At 33.1% G+C, this 23369-nt stretch overlaps 1 long non-coding RNA gene across 20 annotated transcripts; it reads left to right on the top strand.

Annotated features, from left to right (window-relative positions):
- Positions 1-5269: 5269 nt before the first annotated feature.
- Positions 5270-13104, top strand: LOC147400691 (uncharacterized). Of its 20 annotated transcripts, none has more exons than XR_015179492.1 (10): positions 5270-5743; positions 6653-6725; positions 6812-6871; positions 7062-7171; positions 7507-7766; positions 8745-10465; positions 10926-11052; positions 11178-11392; positions 11879-11937; positions 12017-13104. It is a non-coding gene; the product is annotated as an uncharacterized LOC147400691 (long non-coding RNA). The 20 variants fall into 20 exon arrangements; XR_015179490.1 differs by having other exon boundaries at positions 5271-5743; positions 10975-11052; XR_015179491.1 differs by having other exon boundaries at positions 5271-5743; positions 8745-10561; positions 10975-11052.
- Positions 13105-23369: the final 10265 nt, after the last annotated feature.

Here is a 23369-nt window from a genome sequence, read left to right as displayed (position 1 = left end):
ATAATATTTTGTATGTTTAAGCAAGAAAGGATTTTTACCCTTTCTTTTATTTTTTGAATGGCAAGCGTATGTTCATTGGTCCAAGGGTTTTGGTGTTGATCTTTAGATTTTTTCTAATCTTGCAAACAGAAGTTTTCGTTTTACTACTAAGTCTTATATAAATTAAGAATATAAACATCCTAAGAATCTTTGTAACTGTTTTTTGTCTATAATTTCATTAGAAATTTTTTCAGCAAAAGATATGACTCTATTAGGTGGGGTTATTATTTTATTTTCAATATTTAATCCTAAAAATTGAATGGAGGTTTGAAAAAGTTTGATTTTTTGTTGTGATAGGATGAGTCCATTTTGAATACTTATTTCTTTGAATATATTTTAGTCTTGAATTTTTATTATTATTAATCTAGTATGTCCCCCCTCTCCTCCTCCCTGGAAAAAAATCTTGGCTCTGCCACTGGCTACCCCCAAGTCAACCCTTCGTGGGTTTAGTGTTCCTAGACTAACCTTGAGAAGGGATAGATCATAATTTGGTGATCAGATTTTTCAATGGCTCATATTGTGCAAAGCTGTATTTTGCACATCTGTATTTGAGATATTAGATGGCGAGGCCTCATTCTTGATGGTGATTGCAGTTATTCAATAAACAAGTACCAAACATCCATGGTGAAATAATCAGATCAATCGCTTACCTCCAAGCGATTTACAACCTAAAAGCAAAAAAATCGGATGAGGGGTGGATGCGATGTTGTTCTAGTAGCATGTATTAAAAGAGAGAGATGCCATTACCACACCAATTCCTATGTAAATCACCAAAGAATTGCACATGGTTGGTGTGGCAATATTAACTCTTTAAAAAAAAAAAAGGAAAAGTAATAGGGGAAAAAAAAAAGATTTGTCGGGATAGACCTATTTGTTGCAATTTTATTACAAAAATTATCTTACTTTATCAAGTTTGTTACTGAACAAACCATTAGTTTATTAATCAGGTAGTATGACTAGCTTAGTAAGATTTCAAATCTTACTAAAGGACATTGAGCTTACATGGACTATTAAAATGGCAATCCAACACCACATACTTCTAGATTTCATGAAAAAAAAAAAAAATTTGAATTTGATCCATAGTGTTGAAAATGGATGGCAATTGAACTCTCCAATCTAAATCTAAAATCCAATAGTGAAAACTAACTTTTTTTTTTACTTTATAAATCTGTTGTATCAGATCATGTTTTTTGAACGCTAAAAATTGATGTGGTTGGCAGGAGCAGAGCCCTGTAAGGAGTTGGTGGGGGCAATTGCCCCCATAGAAGTTTGAGACACCCTTATATTTTCAACTAATTACATGCCCCATTTGTTAACATTCCCTCACCTCTCTCCCCATATGCCCCCACACCCTCACCTCCCTCCAATTTTTGCCCCCATAGAACTTTGAGACACCCCTATATTTTCAACTAATTACATGTCCATTTGTCCCCACTTCCTCGCCTCTTTAATTTTTTGTTGATGACATTGCCTTTTGACTGGGACTTCTCAAATATTTATTGGAAATGATTTAAATATCATTTTCTTCAACTACTAACTAAAAATCTCTTAATTTTTTCCTAAAATCATTTATCTTCACTATACAACTAACCATAGTTTGCCCCCATTACAGGAAAATCCTGGCTCTACCCCTTAGTGGTTGGGATCGACTCCAACATATGTTGGGTACCAAATTAACTTATCAATTTGAAGTTTATGACATGGATCTCCACTTGAAAATGTAATGCAAAACAAACTTTATAAAGCAAGGTTTGCTTAAAAAAAATTAGGTTGCTTTGGAGTTGTCCGACCTCAAGAGAGTATTTTAATAAAAGTGCGAGAGTTTGGTCTGCGGGTAAATCTCTCTTTTGGGGATTTTTTTTAGGAAATATGTGTAGTATTCGTGTGGCAGCGCGCAAATGAAGGAGATGTTGATGTTAGCTGTACTAGGGAGGGAAGTTGCACTTACACCACCAGCATGTTTGATAAGGATTGGGATTGGGATTGGGATTGGGATTGGGACCCACGTTGATGAGAGGCCAAAAACGAAAAGTTGAAAGAATGAAGGTGTAACCACAGGTTTAATTAGAAGAGTGGGGCCCATGGGACCCACGTTGAGTTGATGACAACTTAAAAAGGAGGTTTAAAGCAATTAAAAGAGGATATCTTGCAACAATAAGACGAAAGGCAAACTTCATCCTATAAGGTCACAACAATCACTCAATCAATGTCTCAAATTATCGGCAGAGTAAACTCGGTGAATGAAAATATTCTCAGGTATTTTTTTCATGTTTATATTTACACAAGATAACATTGGAACATGATTGTTTGGGTGTCAAGCATGCACATTATTTTTAGTAGACAACTTGTCGACTTAATCGAGTCAGTTAATATATTGTAAGAAGCGATTAGATTGCTCAAGGACTTAGTTCCCGCCCATAATAAGGGTTCCACGTGACTCAATTTGATATTTGAGTTAGCTCGGTTTAAAAGTGACATAGAGGCTAATTCCATACCCAACTCGATCGAGTCTAGGGACTCTATTGAGTTAAGTGTTTCAACTTATTCGACCTCTGACCCACCGAATAAAATGATATACACAAGACCTCAGTGTAAACCCAGTCTGTGAGGTAAAATAATTAATTACCACTTGAGGATTTAATCCGAATACAATCAGTGGGGACTTGGACTGGGGTGTTACCTAAGAAGGTATTATCAGTAGATTGTATTCGTTTCTTTTTTTTGTTAGTTACATATGAAACTTACAATAAAACATATGTAATTTGGGCAATTGTCTAACTTTAATTACTTCAATAAACTTTAGTATTTAAAATTGAATGTGGCCTCGCCCAATTTTGGAATAAAGGAATTTAAACTTTAAGTCTCTTAATTTGGTTAGTTTTGGGACTCGAGCTTGCTCTTCAGGTTGAGTGGGAGTTTAAATTTTAAGTTGCTTAACTCGATTTGTTATGGGAGTTGAGCCCGCTCTGTAGGATGAGTGGGAGTTTAAATGTTAAGTTGCTTAACTTGATTCGTTCTAGGAATCGAGTCCGATCTTCAAGTTGAGTGGGAGTCTAAAATTTGGGTTTTTCAACTCGATTCGTTCTAAAAATCAAGCTTGCTCTTCAGGTTGAGTAGTAGTTTAGACTTTAAGGGCCTGTTTGGATACTAGGAGCAGAACTACTCTTCCAAAGAACAGAAGCTGAAGTACTCTATGGAGGAGTTGGAAAAGTAATTCTGTGCAGAAATGGCGTTTGGCAATCAACTCTATGAAGTACTGGCAGAAGTACTTTTGTGCTGGAAGTCTGTTTGGGAACCATACTGACTTCTCATGACTTCTAGAAAAAAGACCAGAATACCCTTATATTATACCAGTTACTGTTTTTTATCTTTTAGTGTCATAATATGCCTTCAAACTATACTGTTTTTGACATTTTAACTATAAATATTAATATATATAATATAATAAATATTAATATAATATAATAAATATTAATATAATATAATATAATATTTTAAATATTAAATATTAATATAATATGTTTAAATCCATTATACTTAAAATTTTTAAAAAAATTTGACTGACTGTTTTTGACAAAATATGACATAATATTTTAAAAAAAAATTTGACAGACTGTCTTTTAGAGTCATAATATGCCTTCAAACTATATTGTTTTTTACATTTTAACTATAAATATTAATATAATATAATATAATATAATAAATATTATTATAATATAATATAATATAATAAATATTATTATAATATAATATAATATTTTAAATATTAATATAATATAATGTGTTTAAATCCATTATACTCAAAATTAAAAAAAAAATTGACAGACTGTCTTTTAGTGTCATAATATGCCTTCAAACTATATTATTTTTGACATTTTAACTATAAATATTAATATAATATAATATAATAAATATTAATATAATATTTTAAATATTAAATATTAATATAATGTGTCTAACTATAAATATTAATATAATATAATATAATAAATATTAATATAATATAATATAATATTTTAAATATTAATATAATATAATGTGTTTAAATCCATTATACTCAAAATTAAAAAAAAATAATTTAACATTAATAAATGTTTCTTTTGTTTGATTTAAGGGCAAATGAATTAGAAATATTTTCATAGAAAATTAATAAAGTTAGGGGTATTTTGGTAAAACGAACTGTTAGATTTTGATTCCCCGCAAGAAGAGTTTTGAGAAATAGGTTTTCTTGACTTCTTCATAAAGAGTAATTTCTTGCTCTTGCGCGGAGTAACTCTTCGAGGGAGTAGTTCATACAAACGCATCCAAACGACTTCTAACTCCCCGCAAGAGTCAGAAGTAGCCAAGGAGTCCTATCCAAACGCCTACTAAGTTGCTTGGCTTGATTTGTTCTGGGAATCTAGTTTGCTCTTGGGGTTGAGTGGGATTCTAAATTTTAAGTTGATTAACTCAGTTCATTCTAGGAGCCAAGTCCGCTTTTCAGGTAGAATAAGAGTTTAAGGACCTCTATATTCATTATTCAACTTGAGCCCACTCTTCAGGTTGAGTGAAAATTTAAATTCTGGGTATTTTAATTAAGTTCATTCTAGGAATTGAACCCAATCTTGGGATGATCAGAAATTTAAATTTTGTGTTTCTTAACTTGGGATCATTCTAAGATCCAAACTTGGGATGATCAGAAATTTAAATTTTGTGTTTCTTAACTTGGGATCATTCTGGGATTCAAACTTGATATTCAAGTTGATTAGTTTTATTAAATGAAAAGTATTGGATTGTTTTGGGATCCAAGTCCGATATGGGACTGCGGTCGGTTATTCTATTATTTATATAAATATTAAATCATTCTAGGATCCAAGTCTAATCTAGGATTTCGGTCGGTTATTCTATTATTTATCTAAGTCTTGATCATTTTAGAATCCAAGTCTGATATAGGATTTTAGTTTGTTTCTCTATTATTTATTTAATTACTTTTGAGTTGTTCTGAGATCTAAATCCAATTTAGGACTTTAATCGATTCTTCTATTATGTATCTAAGTCTTTGATCATTTTAAAATTCAAACCTGATTTGGGACTTTACACTACGTCATATTGGGGTTTTTGCGACGCCAAAATTGCGCTAAAAACGACTGCTAAAGGCTGTCGTTTTTTGCGACAGTTTTTAGCTGTCGTTTAACCGTCGTTTCAACGAAACTGACGTTAATAAGTAAAAATTGGGGTGCCAATAGTCACTCTTAAGAAAAATTGTTGCGAGACCTTCGTTTACAGAAGCTCAATCTCTGTCGAACTTCTTCTCTCTTCTCTCACTCGACTGCTCTCCTCTATATCTCTCCCGCTCGACTGCTCTCACGCTCACTCTACTGCTCTTCTCTCTCTCTACTCGTCTCTGTCTCTCCTCTCACTCTCACTCTACTGCTCTTCTCTCTCGACTTTGTTTGTCTTCGCGCTTTCTCTTGAATCCGTCGCTTTTCTCAAATTTATCTCTCTCTCTTAGTCGACTCTGTCTCGATTTCGATCTAGCATATCTCTCTCTCGCTCACACTCGACTCTCTCTCTCTGAGAATCGATCAGAGTCTTTTTCATTTTGGAAAGTAAATTGATCGGATTTTTTTTTTTTTTTGGAAAGAAATCGATCGGCGTTTGATCGAAAGCTTTAGGGCTTTGTTCGATCTCTCTCCCTTTGCTTGGTTTTTGATCGAATCTTCAGGTATGTTAAAGTTTTTGATTGAATATCAGATTTTCCTTAATTAATTTAGGGTTTTAAATGTTTTCTTCCTTGTTAGAGCAAATACTGTTGTGTCTTGTTTATTTAACCTTCTTCAAGACCTTGTTTGCCTCAACATACCCAACTACTGTCACCTTCTATTGTTTCTTGTTTATGTCCACAGATTTAACTCCTAAACAAAAAACGAAAATATTGGAGAAATTTTTTTTATGTGATATAGTTTATTCTTATAATTTTTTTTGAATGATTTGAATTGCTAGCGTATGAGGATTTACCTAGTTTTATGTGATATAGAGTTAGTTATTGTGATTGGTTCAGGTTCATTTCCGTTGGATTTGATTTTATGCAATATTTCTTGCTCTATATGATTACGACTACCTAAGGAAATATGGTCTTCTCTACCTAGGCTTTTCCTTGTGGAAAGGTTGGATATAGTTCAAGGAACCATTAGTTTTCATTCATGTAACTTTTACTCGGATTCATGTCTTGGTATCCTACATTGACTTGAGATGGCAATACTAGACATTTAAGAATAAACCTACTTGTTTGGGTAGGTGACGGCCTAGTTGTTGAGAAACAGATCTTGGGTTTGTGATCTGTCTGCACCTTTTGAGTTACTGATGTCACTATAAACAGGCTTACGCATTTGCAACGCTAAACAATTTTTTTTTACCTAGGCCAATCAAATGGATTGCATTCGATAAATATTTTCTTTCATTCGTTTGCATCTAAATCATGAGCCTTTTTTTAGCATTCAGGATTGTTTACATATGATGACTTGGATGTATAAGTGTGTTGCCAGTTTTCCAGTGTTTGATGATATAGGAACATCATTAAAAACTTTATTCTTTTTTCTCTAAGTAATCTTCTTTTTTGCTTCTCATTTTCAAGGGATATCAAATGTGCTAATATATTGGTGGATGCAAATGGATCTGTAAAACTTGCAGATTTTGGATTGGCAAAGGTTTCTTTCTTCTCAGCTTGCTATCTCTTCCATGTTTCTTATTTGTAAACTTCTTTATCTTACATTGCTGGTTTGCACCTTCTCAGGCAACCAAACTAAACGATGTGAAATCTTGCAAAGGCACTGCATTCTGGATGGCCCCTGAGGTTTGCATTGTCTTTATGATAGTGTTATTATGCATCAAGTGCTGGCAATTGTGTCAGGTCAATCGAACATATATCTGTATCTCAAAGCATGGTGTTAAATATCAGCCAATAAAGATACCTCATTGTAATGGAATCTGTCCAGATGAGGATGATATAGCTGTCTCTCTAATTATCAAATCTGTTCCTCAAGTTATTAATCAGAAGAGCCATGGCTATGGGCTTGCAGCAGATATATGGAGCCTTGGTTGCACTATCTTAGAGATGTTAACTCGTCGACTTCCTTACACTCCTTTGGAATGTGTACGCAATTGGTCTTTTCTAAGTTTATTTTTTTTAAGTTGCTTTATCTCTGCCCTTGCACTATTTGGCAATCTGATGATTCAAAACTTCAAGTGTCAAGAGTGCCAAATTCTTCAAGTGCCACATATCTGATAATATTTAGGCAAATATTTCACCCTTTCAATCTTCCATACAAATTTTGCATGCACCCACTTTGGATATTGTTTCCAACCTCTTTTCATTTTTATTTTTTATTTTTTGTAGGTTTAAATGTGAAGGGGTTTTTTATCCCAAGTATGTGGTATTGGTTTCAAGCTTTAGTAGTTTTTTCTCTTAAGATTTCTCTTGTATGACAGATGCCATCATTATTTAGGATTGGCAGAGGTATCCCACCACCAGTCCCTAATACCCTTTCAAGTGATGCACGGGACTTCATCCACCAATGCTTACAAGTTAACCCAAACGATCGGCCCTCTGCTTCTAAGCTCTTGGACCATCCATTTGTGAAGAGGCATCTTCCAATTTCCTCGGTATCTGGTTCCCCCCCTTTGCATAGTGATGGGAGACAATCTTAGATTCACCTTGCATCAACATTTGATGTTCGAAGATAATTAAGGTAAAGATCATTTTAGATATCAAGTGTTCTATTCAAAATGGAGATTAACTTGACCCAAACATACAATTCTTTTTGATGGTCTGAATAAAATTCATTTTTGTTTTTCTTAGAACCTAAATACTATAATCTAAAAAGTAAAAAAAATCCTACAATTTTAATTCATACAATTCACTAAAGTGGGCCAATTGTTTTTTGTGTTCTAGTCACACAATTTTAATAGAAATTCATACTTCATATTGAAGTGTTCTATTCACACAATCTTAGGATTTAATAACATTGAAGTGTTCAATTCATTTTTGTTTTTCTTGACCCTAAATAATACAAAATAAAAAAATTAGTGTATTCTGTTTTTTTGGATAACCTAACAGTCTAACACAGAGGTGTAAGGACAATACATGCATGTCCATCCATGCAAACTCAAAAGTTTATAATTTAGATTGTTGATGAGAATCAAAGCTTGTTTAATTTGAGACTGAAGTGATGCCATTGATGGCGAGGGTTATGCTAATAGTTCTTTCCCCCCTTCCTATTTAGACTGCTTACATGTTGATACATGATTTTGATTTTCTCGAGAATACATCTTTTGTTCATATATTGTCCTTATAGAGGCTGCAAGGTATATTGTTTTGTTAATATTTGAGTATTTATTCAAAACCTTGTCATTATATGATTGATTCAGGAGTAATTTAATTAGGCTTGGTTCAGATGGCATTCTTATACCCTCTGTTCCACCCCAATTGGTGGAGAATACAGCTAAATTTAAATAATTTTCATGCAGCTTTCCTATGTATAGACCAATCCAGGCATGAATCCAAAGCCCTAAAGGTGTTAAGCATGCACTTTATCTCCACATTGGTGTTGTGTTTACCTGTAGCATTTAATGTTTCTTTATTTCACCTTTTTTTTCTGGTTTATTTATATCTTGTTAGTGGTTGTATGGTGTGTGAGATTGTTAAGTATCTTTCTTTATTTTTGCAGGCAACACAAGAAATAGAGAAATGATTGTAAATTGAAAATGGATAGCGTGTAGCTTAGCAAAAAAAAAAAAAAAAGGGAAAAAAAAAAGAAAAAATAAAAGAAAAAGAAGGAAATAAAGAAGAATTTGAAGAAAATTCTTGACGAGTTACATATCGTGTGGAGAAAAGGGAAGATTACTGTAGTAATTCAATGGAAGCCAGCACTAGACAATTGGGGGCCTAACTCTCTCAACAAAATGGTGAGTAGATGAGATTCTCAACTAGTCGGACATGATTGGGAGTTCAACTTTTATATGAATGTCCGTGTCATAAGTTTGACACTTGCATCCCTTAATGCCATGGCAAACACTCTTTTGTGCCCAACTTACTAGTGGATATTGGACTTACCCTTTGGTGACCCTAGACAGCAAACAATGGTCTGAATGGTGATTTCTAGCCCTTGAATTTTATCATTCTCGTAGGTGGTCTTCAGTCATTTGATTTGACCATGCGTTTTGGGTATTCGAATCAACATCTTGAAATCACCAATCGGACTGATTTTGTGTAGGCCCACTGAGAGCTGAGGCATTTATCCATGGTACCGGTTGGCCTGAATGTGCCACATGGCATTTATCCATGGTGCAGGTTCTTATTGTAGGAATGTTGTTTATTTTCATCTTGTAACTTGTATTGATTGTTATAGTTTTTAAAAATTCTTGTGGGGCAAGTGCCCTCACTGTAAAGCTGCCCCTGCCATAAGGTGATCGTCAAGTACATGATTCATAGAGCTGAAATGTTTTGTTTCAGAAACTTTAGGTTTGGTGTCAACTATCAAATGGTGAATGGGAGTCAGGAAAGATACAATCAACTTCCGGGAGAATGCTTTTGTTTTGATTTACACTGTATTTTCTGACCTAAGATTTATCTTGCTTGGTTCAATATTGTTAGTAGTTTGCAGTCGTTGATGTTAGAATATATCTGTACTTTGGTTCCTTATTTAGTTTGACACATTTTTAGTAGTATTTATTTATGTGCTTGTCTTGAGTCTCAAGTTAAATTTTATATGGATTATGTGGAAATGCTAGTCCCACAGACATTCCTTTTCATTTGGGACAATCTTACATTCTTATGTGTAATATTTATGGCAGGCTAGGGCTCCTCTGGGTGTTCTAAATGTTGGTCGAAAGTCCCCTTTCATTACAACAAGCAATTGTATTGCTTATTTTTATTACTATTTCTTTCACTATCCTTAGCGTTCTTAATCCATGATAAGTGATGATGGCAATTACATTATTCTTATGTAATATTTATCCTTCTTTTTATTGACTAAATCCAAATCTGGTTGCATATTTGGTTATAGTTTCCCATTGAAAGTAAAAAGTGGAGATGGTGGCAATGATTAAGGCCAAGCTGTTGAAATTACAAGTTAAGAAGAGACTCAAGGACAGAAACTGGGTCTCCAATAGATTAGAATAGCTTAAAACTAATCGAGTGAGGTTTTTCATGGAGCTGAAGCAATCAGGCATTTCCCGTAAGCTCCCTACTAGACAAAGCTTTTGAAGGAGAGGCGGAGGTGAGAATGGTTCAAAAGAAGGTAGCAACTCTTCTTGGCTGAAACAATAGTTGTTCGAAGCTGATGCTGATAGAGATAAGGAGAGAAGTCCAGTCATCTTCATTATAGAAGCATATAACTCACTTGCATCTTCTTCCGTTAACTGAAGAATTCGAAGCTCTCTGATTTGGGTAAAGTTACTTAACTCACTGGCAATGCCATCACCGATGTATAAACCACTCAAGGTCTGGAGGTTCGTCAATTGCCCTATCCCTATAAGGGCTAAGGTTCATTCCTCCCCATAATTGTATCTGTTTATTTTAAGGTGCCTTAATTGTAATAGATTCCGAATTCCACTTGGTACTTTTTTGAGCGAATAACAATCTATATCCAAATTTTGGAGGTTTCGAAGATTGCCTATACTCTCTGGAAGCTTCTCTAACTTAAGAAACCACAATTTTAGATATCTTAGGTTAATCAGATTCCCACTTCTTCTATTACGATGCTCTTACTTCCTTCATAACAGAGTACTAACACCTGCAACAATTTCCAATTGTATAATTTCATTTCCAAGGGATTTGAAATAAATAGAGATCGAATTGATGAGATATGAATATTTTCCATTTTTGTGTCGTAGTTTTTTATTTGTAGGTGATGAATATCCTTAATGTACAAATATTTATCTCTTGCTGCAACACAGTGATGATAGGGCTTGGGAACAGAGCAAACCAATTTGTTGGGGTTTTCTTGAAGTTGAACCATTTTATTATTTGTACTTGTGAGTAATCTCTTTTTTTTTTTGTTTACTTGGCACTTTATTTTATTATTATAGCACAGTTATTATTATAAAATACAAGTATTTATACTGAATTGGGTTCTATTATTCTCCTATGCTCTTTGCAGGGTGGATATGCGCTCGAACAACAAAACTTGTGGGGCTTCACTGTAATCTTCTTCAGCCAGAACTTCTTCTAAGTAGTGGGAATGATTGCTTTGTAGGCTTCTCAAACTTATTGTCCATATGAATCATGGTCCAATTCATCAACAACTGGGGACTTTGTGGATTCTCGAGCCTCAGGAATTCACAAGGAGATGATGCTCTTAATCTCTGTTTCTAGGTGATATTTTTTTTCCCTACTCCCACCTCTTACTTTTGACTTTACAAAGCTTATATAGATTAAATGGAAGACTTGTTCTCAGGATGGTAACAGCCAATGCCAGTACACTTTCCACATTCACAAAGTGTTTGTGAATGTATTAACATGTTTGTGAGCTCCACATTAGTAACCATGTTGGCTTCTGTATTAATATGTCTGCTTTCCATCTGTAAATATATGTCTCCTAGATGAGGTTCTTGAATCTCAATGGGGTGCTTTATGTGCCTGTCAAGCTCTCCATTTCGTTGCTGAATGTTCCTCAGTAAGCATCTCGAGACCATTGTTCTTCCTCTTATCTTGATCGATCCATCCTGCAGCCGAGTTTAATTGATGTTCTACTTTATATATCTATTGATAAATTTTATTGAACCTTGCAGAATTATTGAGTATTAAATCTTTTGGAGTTACATGACTTAATATCTGCTATGTTTTTTATGTGGCTATCAGATGTATGATACAACTGGTCAAGATGCATCACCAAGGAAGAAGTAGCAGCCATGCTTCGAGTAAGTAGCACTTTCCATATAAATATCATTTAACTAATTTCGTTTTCCGTATGATCATAGTAGAATGGTCATTATCCAGGCCTTGCCAGAGGACTGCATATGGGATATGCGTAAATTAGAAGCTAAATCTTCCCGAACTTGATTTGCATTTAAGACTCGGGGGGTCCTGAATTGCTACCTCGAATATGATAAGGACCTGATTTGGTATTGAAATTAACAGGAGAAAAGCCCAATTTACAGTTAGGGCATCTTGCCTACTTGTGCAACTGTGGCAGATTCAAAACGTGGAAAAGAGATTCATGGCTATGCATTGGTGGCTGGAGTCGAAGAAGACATATTCGTGAGTAGCTCTCTTGTTGACATGTATGCTAAGTGTGGTTTCATACACGAAGCTGGGACGTTGTTCAACAAGATGAGCAAGAAAAACACGGTTACTTGGAACTCTATGATTTTTGGATATGCAAATCACGGATACTGTAATGAAGCAATTGCGCTCTTCAATCGGATGGTGAAGGAAGAAGTACAACTGGATCACCTGACTTTCATAACAACCCTCACAGCTTGTTGTCATGCTGGAATGGTTGAAGTTGGATGGAAAATTTTCCATTTGATGCGAGAAGAACATGGGATTGAACCAAGGTTAAAGCATTATGCATGCATGGTGGATCTTGTAAGTCGAGCAGGTGATCTCAATGAAGCTTATGATTCGATTAAGAAAATGCCTATCAAACCTGATTCAATTGTGTGGGGAGCATTGTTAAGGGCATGTAGGAATCATGGAGACATTGAACTTGCAGAAATAGCGGCTAAGAATGTGTATGAGCTCGAGCTTGAGAGTGTAGGGTGCTGCTTGTAGTTGTTGAACTTAAGCGGATAATGGCGATTGAGGTGACGCTGAAAGGTTGAAGAAGATGATGAAGAGGAGGAGGTTGAGAAGAAATAACGGATGCAGTTGGATAGAGATTGGATAACAAGTGTAGAGAGCAGCATCTCTCAAATTTCTTCAATAGGAATCTGGACTCATACCTATCATGGAACCATTTTCTTTAAGTAATACCCAAACTATTTCATTAAGTCATTGTCGTAGCATTAATTTGTCGTGACATTGTGGGGTTTTCTATTGGATCTCACACATTTTTTTTAATAAAAAAAATTATTACATTGAAATGGATAATACAAATGATAATACAGCCTCAATTTGCACTTTTTAGCTATTGAAATATTTTTTAATTTATAAATATAAAAAATATTTTTTTTATTTATAAAAAAATAAAAATACAGACAGTGACTGTTGTATGTGGGCATTTGTAAATAAACGACTATCAAAAACCGTCGTTTTTCCCGACTGTCAAAGACAGTCGTTTTGACAGTCGTTTTTTAAAAACCACTCCTTTTAAAACGACTTTTTTCCCGACTGTAGGGGCAGTCGATTTTTTCAAAAACGACTGTCTTGGACAGTCGATTTTGGCGTATTATGACGTAGTGTTAGTCGGTTTTTTTATTTATTTATCCACATCTTGCATTGTTTTAAGATCCAAACTTGATTTGGGATTTCAATCGGTTATTCTATTATATTTAAGTCTTAGATCGTTTTGAGATCCAAGCTGAGTCTGAGATTTTGATTAATTATTTTATTATTTATCAAAGTCTTAAATCATTTTAGAATCATAAAGTAGGATTTGTTCATTAACAAACTTAATAAAGTAAATGAGTTTTAGTAATAAAATTACAAGAGATAGGCCTACCAAGTAAATCTCTTTTTTATTAAAAAAAACTCCCCAATTTTATGAATGAGGCTAATATGTCTAACTTAATAAGATTTCAAATCTTACTAAGGATAGTTGGGTTCACATGGATTATCAAATTGGCAATCCAACACCACAACCTTCTAGATATCGTAGAAAAACTCATACTCAAAAGAAAAATATTAAAAAAAAAATATCATTTTTGAGCTTGATCCAAGGTGTTGAAAATGGATGGCTACCTGAAACTAAAATTCAACAGTGAAAACTAACTCTTTTATTCAAAGTTTCTTCAAATTTTATTTTCTATAATCCCATGACATCAGATCATGTTTTTAGAAGTCACAAATTGATGTAATTAGATCCACTCCAAGGTTTGAAGACTAACAAATCAACTTCATCAATTTGAATTTTATGACATGGAATCCCACTCTAAGATTTTTTGAGTAATAAACTTGATAAAGTAAAGTTCCCTTGGAATTGTTAGAACTCCAAGCGAGTTTTTGTAATAAAAATGCAATAGTTAAGTCTGCTAGGTAAATCTCTCTCTAAAAAATATCAGAACTCACATGATTCATCTCAGATAACTTTCAAAAACATGGTTACTACTTACTAATCAAAGAAAAAAAGAACGAAATGGTAATAAAGAAAAAAAAATTTAATCTGAACATCGATGACCTCATATTTTTTATACTGCTAGAGGTGTCACCACCATGGGTTCTTAGGCCTAAAACAAGAGATTGGCTAGTAGGCGTTTTATGTTGGGCTTTCTTTCAACCATTTAGAGTAGTTTGTACTCAATCATGCATCAAGATCTCCTTATCTTAGAAATGAAAAATGGCCTTCTGAAATCATATAATTTTTTTAATATGAATAGATGGATAAAATCATTGCTCACTTGGCATGATGATTCAATAAGGAAATTTTCAATTAGCTAAAGAGAATGGTCTTTTTAGAAACTATGGCAGTGAAGGACACTAAGTCAAAGCAAACAAGGAGAATGGTACAAAGTCTAAGCTCCTCAACGTCACAGGCCCGACACTAAGGCCCCCCTGCATTTTATAGAAGTTGAGCATAGAAAAGGGCATGTTGGGACGTTACAAATTTGGAGGTACCAATTCAACACAATTAACTAAGAAGATGATAACAAAGAAAAAGAATAAACAAAAGAAATCCAAGATTTACATGCGAAGCTACATCCACAAGTAGGTATCAGATCTTCCTCTTCGAGACAAGTTATGATTATAAAAGATTAGAACACCTGAAAAATACAAATATTTGACAGATATTAAAAAGAATAAGTGACCTATGATAATTAAAGAAAGATAACACAAGAAGAAATACTTGATATTTAATTTCTAACTCAAACCTTGAAACCCTTACACATCCTCCCTCTCTCACTGTGTGAAAACTGAAAATTTTGATAAAAAAAATTCGATGGGCCAAAGCCCACAAATTTTAGAAAGTGAATTTTGATGGCCTATGGCCGTTGAAAATTTTGATGATCCCCAATTTGACGGCTTAGAGCCATCAAATTTCTCCCCATCCTCCATTAATTTAACTGTTTGGATCCGTCAAAAACGAAAATTTGACAATGAAATTTTATGAAATTCGACAGCCTTGGGCCATCAAATATAGGCCTTTTCATGTTTTGTGTGTGTGTGTCTCTCACACACACAACCTAATTCGTGCAAAACTATCCCAACATTACTATTTACATTAATATAAAAGAAACTTATTCTAAACGTTAGATTTAAACCTAATCCAAAGGCTGGGATAGAAGACACATAGATAACATGAGGTTACTTAGACTCATATATTAATGTGGGTTTTGGCTAACTCATAGCTTCATGTGTTCATAGGAGAAATAAGAGTTATGCTTGAGGATGAGCTTATTCCTTCTTGACCTCTCAGTGTTTGGCAACTTTGTCGAGGGGTATCCTAAGGCGATTGATATTAAGGAGAAATATTTGATACAACGTTTGGTGAGGGAGAGCACACTTCTAATTATGTTAACTAACCAACTAATCCAAAAGATCGGTCATTGGAGAGAGGGAGAAATATGAATGTACAAGGGTATGACACACTCGAGAGTAGAGGAAAACATGCGCTCAACACTCTCCCTCACCTGTAAAGGTGGAAATAATCGAACACATGACCAATAAGAATCTAACACTCTGATACCATGTTAACCAACCAATTACTCCAAAAGACCAGGCGTTCTATTGGAAAGGGAAAGAGCTATGAATATAAGAGGGTCACAAGGCTTAATTGGGCATGACACAGCTAAGAGTGGAGGAAAATACACACCCAACAAATTATAATCTTAATTCTCCCAATAAAAGGATGAAGAACAATGTAGCGAACTATTCCAATTTTGCCAATTGGATATTTTTATAAGTATACTGTTGAGAATGACTTTTAAGAAAAGTTTAAAGTCATTTTTGTATGCAACTTGATACACTTAAAGCTTTTTGGTTGTCACGTCACGCGATTGAATGCCTACCTGAATGAGAAGGTCTAAGACTTCTTATTCCCACTTGTGGTGAGGCTTACTCGGAAAAATTATTTCCTTCTTGGCACCCTGTTTTTTAGATTATAACCTCGAACCCTTTGAGGATGACATGAAATCTCACATACAATAGGAGCTTGGTACAGAGGTTCACAAGTATCAAACAATCAGTTTCGGGAATTTGTTTTTTACAAAATCAGGTATGTGAACATTTTCGTAAATATTAAAAATATATATAATTGATAGATCAATAATATTGTGAAACACTTGGCTACTTTTGCAAAATATCTTAAATTAAATATATTACTTTTGTATGCATTATTTTTAATAATAAAATCCAACTTGTAGGGCGTTTTGGAAAATTTTCATATTAAGAAAGATAGTAATTTTGAATTTAAATAAAAAAAAATAAAAATAGTTGAAGAAATATGAGAAGAGTAAGTCTTGCTTTACTAACTTATCAAGATTATTTGAGCTCACATTGTGGCATCCAAAAACATTATTTGATGCCACGGGGATGTAAAGGACAAGATTCTATGAACTTTAGAAAATAAAATTAAAAATTAAAAATTATTTTTCATCACTAACTTTTAATTTTAAGTTTAGGAGTTAGGTAGTAGTCCACTTTCAAAACATTGGATCAAGCCTAATTTTTTTTTTTTTTTTTTTTTCCTGAATTTCTTTTATCGTAGTGTTTTCAAGAAATCTAGAAGGCTATGGTGTTGGATCGCCAACTTGGTAATCCATTTGAGCTCAATGACCCTCAATAAGATTTTAAATCTTACTAAGCCAGTAAGGAAACTGTTTCTTATATAGATATTTATCATGACTCGTATCTCGGAAGTCACGGTGTTCTAAGAAGAATCAAGCTAAATAATTATTTTAAGAGAGGAAAAAAGCCTCACACTTTGGATTATTTGCAATAATGTTGCTAAAATTTTGTAAAAGGGTCAATTAGTTGCACACCACTCATTTTCAATTGGAGTACTACATCACTTAAAATTTTCATTTAAGTTGGTGTGCAACTAGCCTGTTGTTATATCCTTAATATGTACATTAAAAAATGATTAAAGAAATACAAGAATGTATTTCTTGTACGTGTAAAATATATGCAACTAAAGATCCCTAGACATCAAGATGTAAAGGAACAAAGTAAAGTGCAACAAGGGATTGTCGTAGTCAAGTTTTAAAATTAGGGAGTCCCTAGGTTGAACACAAGGATTGGGGTTGTTGATAAGATTAAAACTACTACAAATGAAAGATAAAGAAGAAGAAAAAGATGAAAAATAGTTGCAAGTGACTAATTAGTATGCAATATTGTTTATACCACTAATGACGGACAAGATTAATGTAAGATCAAGAAGAGAAGGGCTAAGGCATCAAGAGTAGCATATCCTGTCTCATTTGTTTCTTAGTAAGTGCAATCCAATGAAAAGAAGTACAACTAATAAGTTGTTCTCCCACTTAAGATATAATAATAAAAATTCTTAAATAATTCTAATAAAGATAAAATTTATCCCCACTAATGTATTTTTACACTTTAAGCACTAAGTGTATGGGTGATACAAGTGTCCTAAGCATTACTCATGCTTGACATGAGAAATCAAACAACACAAGAAAACTCATAAAAGATTAATAATACCTATTTACTTCATTAATCTTAAAAATGGTTCAATAATGGAATATGTATGACATACACCATGAAATATACAACATAAGATACAAAAGTGGTGAATGATAAATCTCATTAATAATCTTCAAAATACATTACATGGGTGCACTCTCTATGTCACAAAATGAGATAGGGAATGAGCATCCTCTCTAGCTTTAGTAAGGGTCTTAGCTTAGCATGGTAAAACCAAGGCAAGACATAGAAAATATATATAAAATAAAATGAAATAAAAAAAAAGAGGAAGAAGAAGATGGGAGTAGGGGTGGTTGAGTTGTGCATGCATGCATGCACAAGGCAAGGATTGGCTTCATGTCTTACCACTTTTGACTTGCTTTTGACTTTGTTTTGAATGTTTCAAGGTGGTGAGATCTTGCCATGTGATAGCTCCAAGGTCAATGGTGTAGATGCATTCTCTTTGTATTGATAAGAGTGACTTGCTTGAGGAAGACCTAAGGTTCTTTATAACTTTTGAAGGAGAATGAGCTCACCATCTAAAACAGATCTTTAAGTAGGCTTGAGTAACCCATCTAGCACTATAACCCATCTCCAATTAGATGGTGGCAAAATATTAAAGGGTTTCCATAAGTCCATTTAAAGAAGCTTTAAGATATGGACTTCTATCTCTCTCCCAAAACCCTACAATCTCAAATTAGGCTCCATCATGCTCATATTTTCTAATATTGAACTCCATGATTGAGAGTATCCTACAATTAAGAGAATTATCGCATAATGAACTTAAAAAAAATAATGTTTGGATTATTAACATGATAATGCATATTAAAGGACTTTCATAAGCCCATTTAAAGAAGCTTTAAGATATGGACTCCTATTTTTCTCCTAAAACCCTACAATTTCAAATTAGGCTCCATCATGCTCATATTTTCCAATATTAAACTCCATGATTGGGAGTATCCTACAATTAAGAGAATTATTGCATAACAAACTTAAAATAAAGAATGTTTAGACTATTAACATGATAAGGCTTATGATAATTATGTGAAAAAAAATAATATTTAAGCATTATCACCTGTCTCTTTTGTAAATGATGCAAATTGAGATGGTTTACTTTTAAATTATGAGCAAAAATCCTAACAATATTACAAAATTGCTTTTCAAATGAAAATATAAGTAATTCTTAGCTCAAATGGGATATAATCTTTTTATTGTTTATATTTAACTAGAAGGTATTTGAAGGGCTTATTTGTAACTTAAAATATTAATTAAAATGTGGACATATTTTGACCAAAATGATCATGATTATATTAAGTTTAAATGTTAAGGTGGGGGTTTTTTTGAAATCCAAATTTTGGTGTCAAACCACTTCTACTCTGCCTTTTCTCATTATAATAGTAAAGATAAGGGCTCTTTTTTTCTTTTTGCTTTTTTCCGAAAACTTATATGAAATGGCTTTAGGATGTTTTACCAAAACGGCTGAATTTTTTTCCCAAAATTCCTGGCCAGCCATGTTTTGGAAATATTTACTAAAAATGTCATTTACCTGTTTATGATATTTATTTTACCAAAATGGGGTATCTATCATACATAAATGATATCGAACTACCTATTTTTTTAATATCCCTTTTTCTATCAAATTCATACAAATTAACTAATTTTTCCAAAAAGGGTACAAACTTAAGCTGAATTTACTTCTTATCCTTATTTTCAACATGTAAATCCTAAATATATATATGATTATTGCTTTTTCATAATTTCATTAAAAACAGTATTTCTTTAGTTTTATAGAAGGTTAAAGGTAAAATCACAAATAATTATTGAATAATGAATACCAATTTTAGTAGAATAAATAAATGAATAATGATGAATGCACATGGTGTTGGTACGTGGCTGACGTGGCAAGGAAACATAACCACACATCTTTTTCTTATGTATCCCAATGAAAAAGATTTATGGTTCTATGCCCTTGCCACGTTAGCCGCGTACCAACACTACGAGCATTCATCATGACTAAATAAATACCAAGATCTGAATATGACTCTTTTGGGACATATTTTGAAAGAAAAATTATTAAAACAGCTACACCAACCTACCATATCTTTTAATATTTATGAAAATGGTCCCACACCCAATTTCATAATTATATCTTTTACTTACAAAATTGATTACCGTCAAATCAATGAATTTACTTTTATACCCTTGAGTTGAATGTAGGTTCCCATGAAAGATAAATAAGTAAATAGCAAATTTGATCATAAAACAGAAAATCACTACCGAAAAAAATATAAAATTAGAGAATTAGATATGACCGCTGTTGTAAATATTAGAAAAGGTTCAGCTCGGGTAACTTTTTCAAAAAATGACTGATTCAGTAATTGTTGCAAAATACTCGTATAATTTTTATAAAACACCCGTTAAAAATGTATTCGTGATAGTCAGACTCAAAAATTTTCACTTTGTCTATCATGTAACAAGTGCACAAAATCATAGATATTTTTCTTCGGGATACACAACTTGCCACATCCACCGACTGAGTAAGTTTTCTCAAGTCAGATTATCATTAGTCTTTAAACAGTACTCCTGAGTTTTTTTCAAAATACTCTAAAACACCCATTTTTAGGGGGTCAGGTCATCAATAGTAATTTAAAAAACGTAGAGTCATGCTGGAGTGACATTACAACGGACATCATTTCACACATTGTTGATGTGGAATGGTAGAGGTCACACATAACCATAGATACTTCTCACTCGTTTCTCTCGATGAAATGCATCTGTGGTTCCTTACACATATCCACATCAACCATGTGTGAAACGATGTGAATTTTAATGTCACTCCAACATTTTTCAAAAACATATGGTTGGGTGAGTACCTATGGGCTGATGCATGACTGTTTGGGTCTATGTGCGTGTATGCGCATAATCACATTCCTTGTGGTTCTCAAGAATGTTATGTCATATGAAGACAAGTTCGCCTGCAAAAGAATAAAGAAACTACTTAAATACCTCTATTTATGGAGCCTTCTCTTATATAATTCCTTGGACTTAAAAAAATATATTTAGTGCCACCGATTTTTTGTATTAAATATGTAAAATGTAGGTGATCCATCACATTTTTGATGATTATTTTAGATACCCCTCCTGTATTTTCAAAATGATGATATATACCTTGACCTCGATCTTCAATGAGAGGTTAATAAAAATGACTTACAGATCCTCATCTTTAATCTCTAGTATAAATATATATATATTTTTTTACCTTTGTCTTCAATTTTATTTCTCTTAAGCATCTAATCTCGTGAACAAGTTAAGACTTTTGAATAACAGGAGATGATGAATCAAAGGATCTTAGTAAAGAGGTTGAAGCCGATGGGTTTTTGAAGAAAAATCAAGGGTTTTTGGGCAAGAGTTGAAAGTTAAAGCATTTTGGATTACTTTTGTAACTCTTTCATAGCAAACCAACATCGATGGGAAATTGTCATCATTTTGAAATCACAAGGGACATCTCTAATATTCACTAAAACTTGGAGGGGCATGTCTACATCACCCTAAAATGTACAATTCTCTACCATTACCATAATGAGTTGAATTTGCACACATAATATGTCTTAAAACTTCTTGGTGGGCCACTGAACACATAGGTCTTTATGATGTGCCAAATTTTGTAAAAAAATAAATTAATATTCTAAACCCTAATAAATTTTATTGAAGTCGATAAGTTAAACTATAAGACCAAGTCCAACAAACCCAATTTTCTTTGGGCCATGCCCATATTGAATATATGTTCGAATTCAAAGTCATCATAGCTCATAAAATTAGTAGTGATATCATGGGCACGCGGGTTGAAAGGTACAACTAGGCTCAACACAAGTGGCAAAGTCCTAAACCTGTAAACTTGAGCATTAAGCCCGGCTTTCAAAACTTTAGTTGAGCTTGAGCTAGCACGAATTAAGTAGTTTTGGATGGATTGGGCTCGTTGAACAAGTCTAATTTTGCTTTAATTAGAAAATATATTTTATCTATTAAATAAAAATATAATTAATATAAACAAAAATTTACATCTTAAACAAAAAACTATTAAAAATGCTTTAAAATCAAAATATACACATTTAATATATAGAAAAATTATAATTGTTGTATATCCTTGGGTTAGGGTTAGTTGGATTGCTTGAACCCTCAACTCGAGTTCAACCAGAATTAAGGTTAGGTTAAGTTACTCTAATCCAGGCTCAACTCATGTTCTACATAACTTGGCCCAGGCTTGCCCATCAATTCTAGTTTGGCTTGCGTTGAGTTTGGGCCAACCTGCCCAAGTTGCGGCCCTAATAATTACAATGTTTATTGTTCCACTAACTTTTAATTACAACATATAAACTATGTTTATTATATTAAAAAGAGATATACACATGGCTATCTCTCTCTCTTTTGGTTCTAGTTGCAAAGAAATCGTGACTTAGAATAATTGAACTCTCTCTCTCTCTCTCTCTCTCTCTCTCTCTCTTTTCTTTTTGGTTCTAGTTTCAAAATTATCATGACTTAGGAAAATGGAATTTGTATAATTACAACAAATTGAAAAGATTATCCCACCTCTTAAAACCCATTAAATTCAACCATAGTAACATAAAGCGAGACATTCTAAGCTTACTCAAGCCCACGATTACATATCTTACTTCAGAAACCACTCTCAAGTTTATTTGTGAGTTTATTCAGATTACATCTTCCTTCCTCCTTTTTGCAAATCATTTTTTGTTTTTCAATAAAAAAAGAAGGTAGGAACTGAATATAATGGTGATTGAGGGTCTATTGGATCAGATGATACTAGTAATTTAAGAATCATCTTTAATAGTATGGTTCACAAGCTTTCTTCTATTAATACGTGTTGAAATTATTTCTTCTATTACGCTATAAGCCACAAATTTTATTGATTTTAAGAAATATTGTCGAATATATTAGAATATGATCCCATATTATGGTCGATGAAAAATAAAATAAATACAATCGAGAAATAAATACCATGCCTACGCCCACGAATGAGTGATGAGAAAGTTTTTATTACCGCAATTGAGAATGTTTACAACCCTTATAAAATCGTTGATTTCTCAATCTAAAACTAACTATTCTTTTTGTTACCCAAATCATAATCAACTTTTTTTTTTTTTCATTTCCAAAATACCATATTTCCCTGTGAAATCCAATCCACTCTTTGTATAGAGTTACATCTGCCAACATAATACAATTAAAAAACATAAAGATTTTTTCACTTTAGATCAAGGATTATGAACTCAACATCATCACTAATTCTAGAGAGTTTAGGAAAGGTAAAAATTATTGGGGATGGTATTAACAACACAACAAAGAATCAATCACTATTTGTTTTGACATGCATGATGCTTGATCATTAGAAATGACTCACAAACATAGTTTTAAAACTCGTTTTGATGTCTCGTCTCGTTCATGAACGAGATCGAATCGTCTTGGACAAGTTTTCCAATACATTTGAATCGTCTAGTTCAACAATGAGAAAAATAAATTGGGATTTTAAATTTCGTCTAAT

Source organism: Akebia trifoliata, chromosome 6 (assembly GCF_017979445.1).
Source record: "Akebia trifoliata isolate Shusen 1 chromosome 6, ASM1797944v1, whole genome shotgun sequence".
NCBI classification, from domain to species: domain Eukaryota; kingdom Viridiplantae; phylum Streptophyta; class Magnoliopsida; order Ranunculales; family Lardizabalaceae; genus Akebia; species Akebia trifoliata.
Note: the sequence above shows the minus strand (reverse complement) of the source record. Positions and strands in the feature narration are given on the sequence as shown.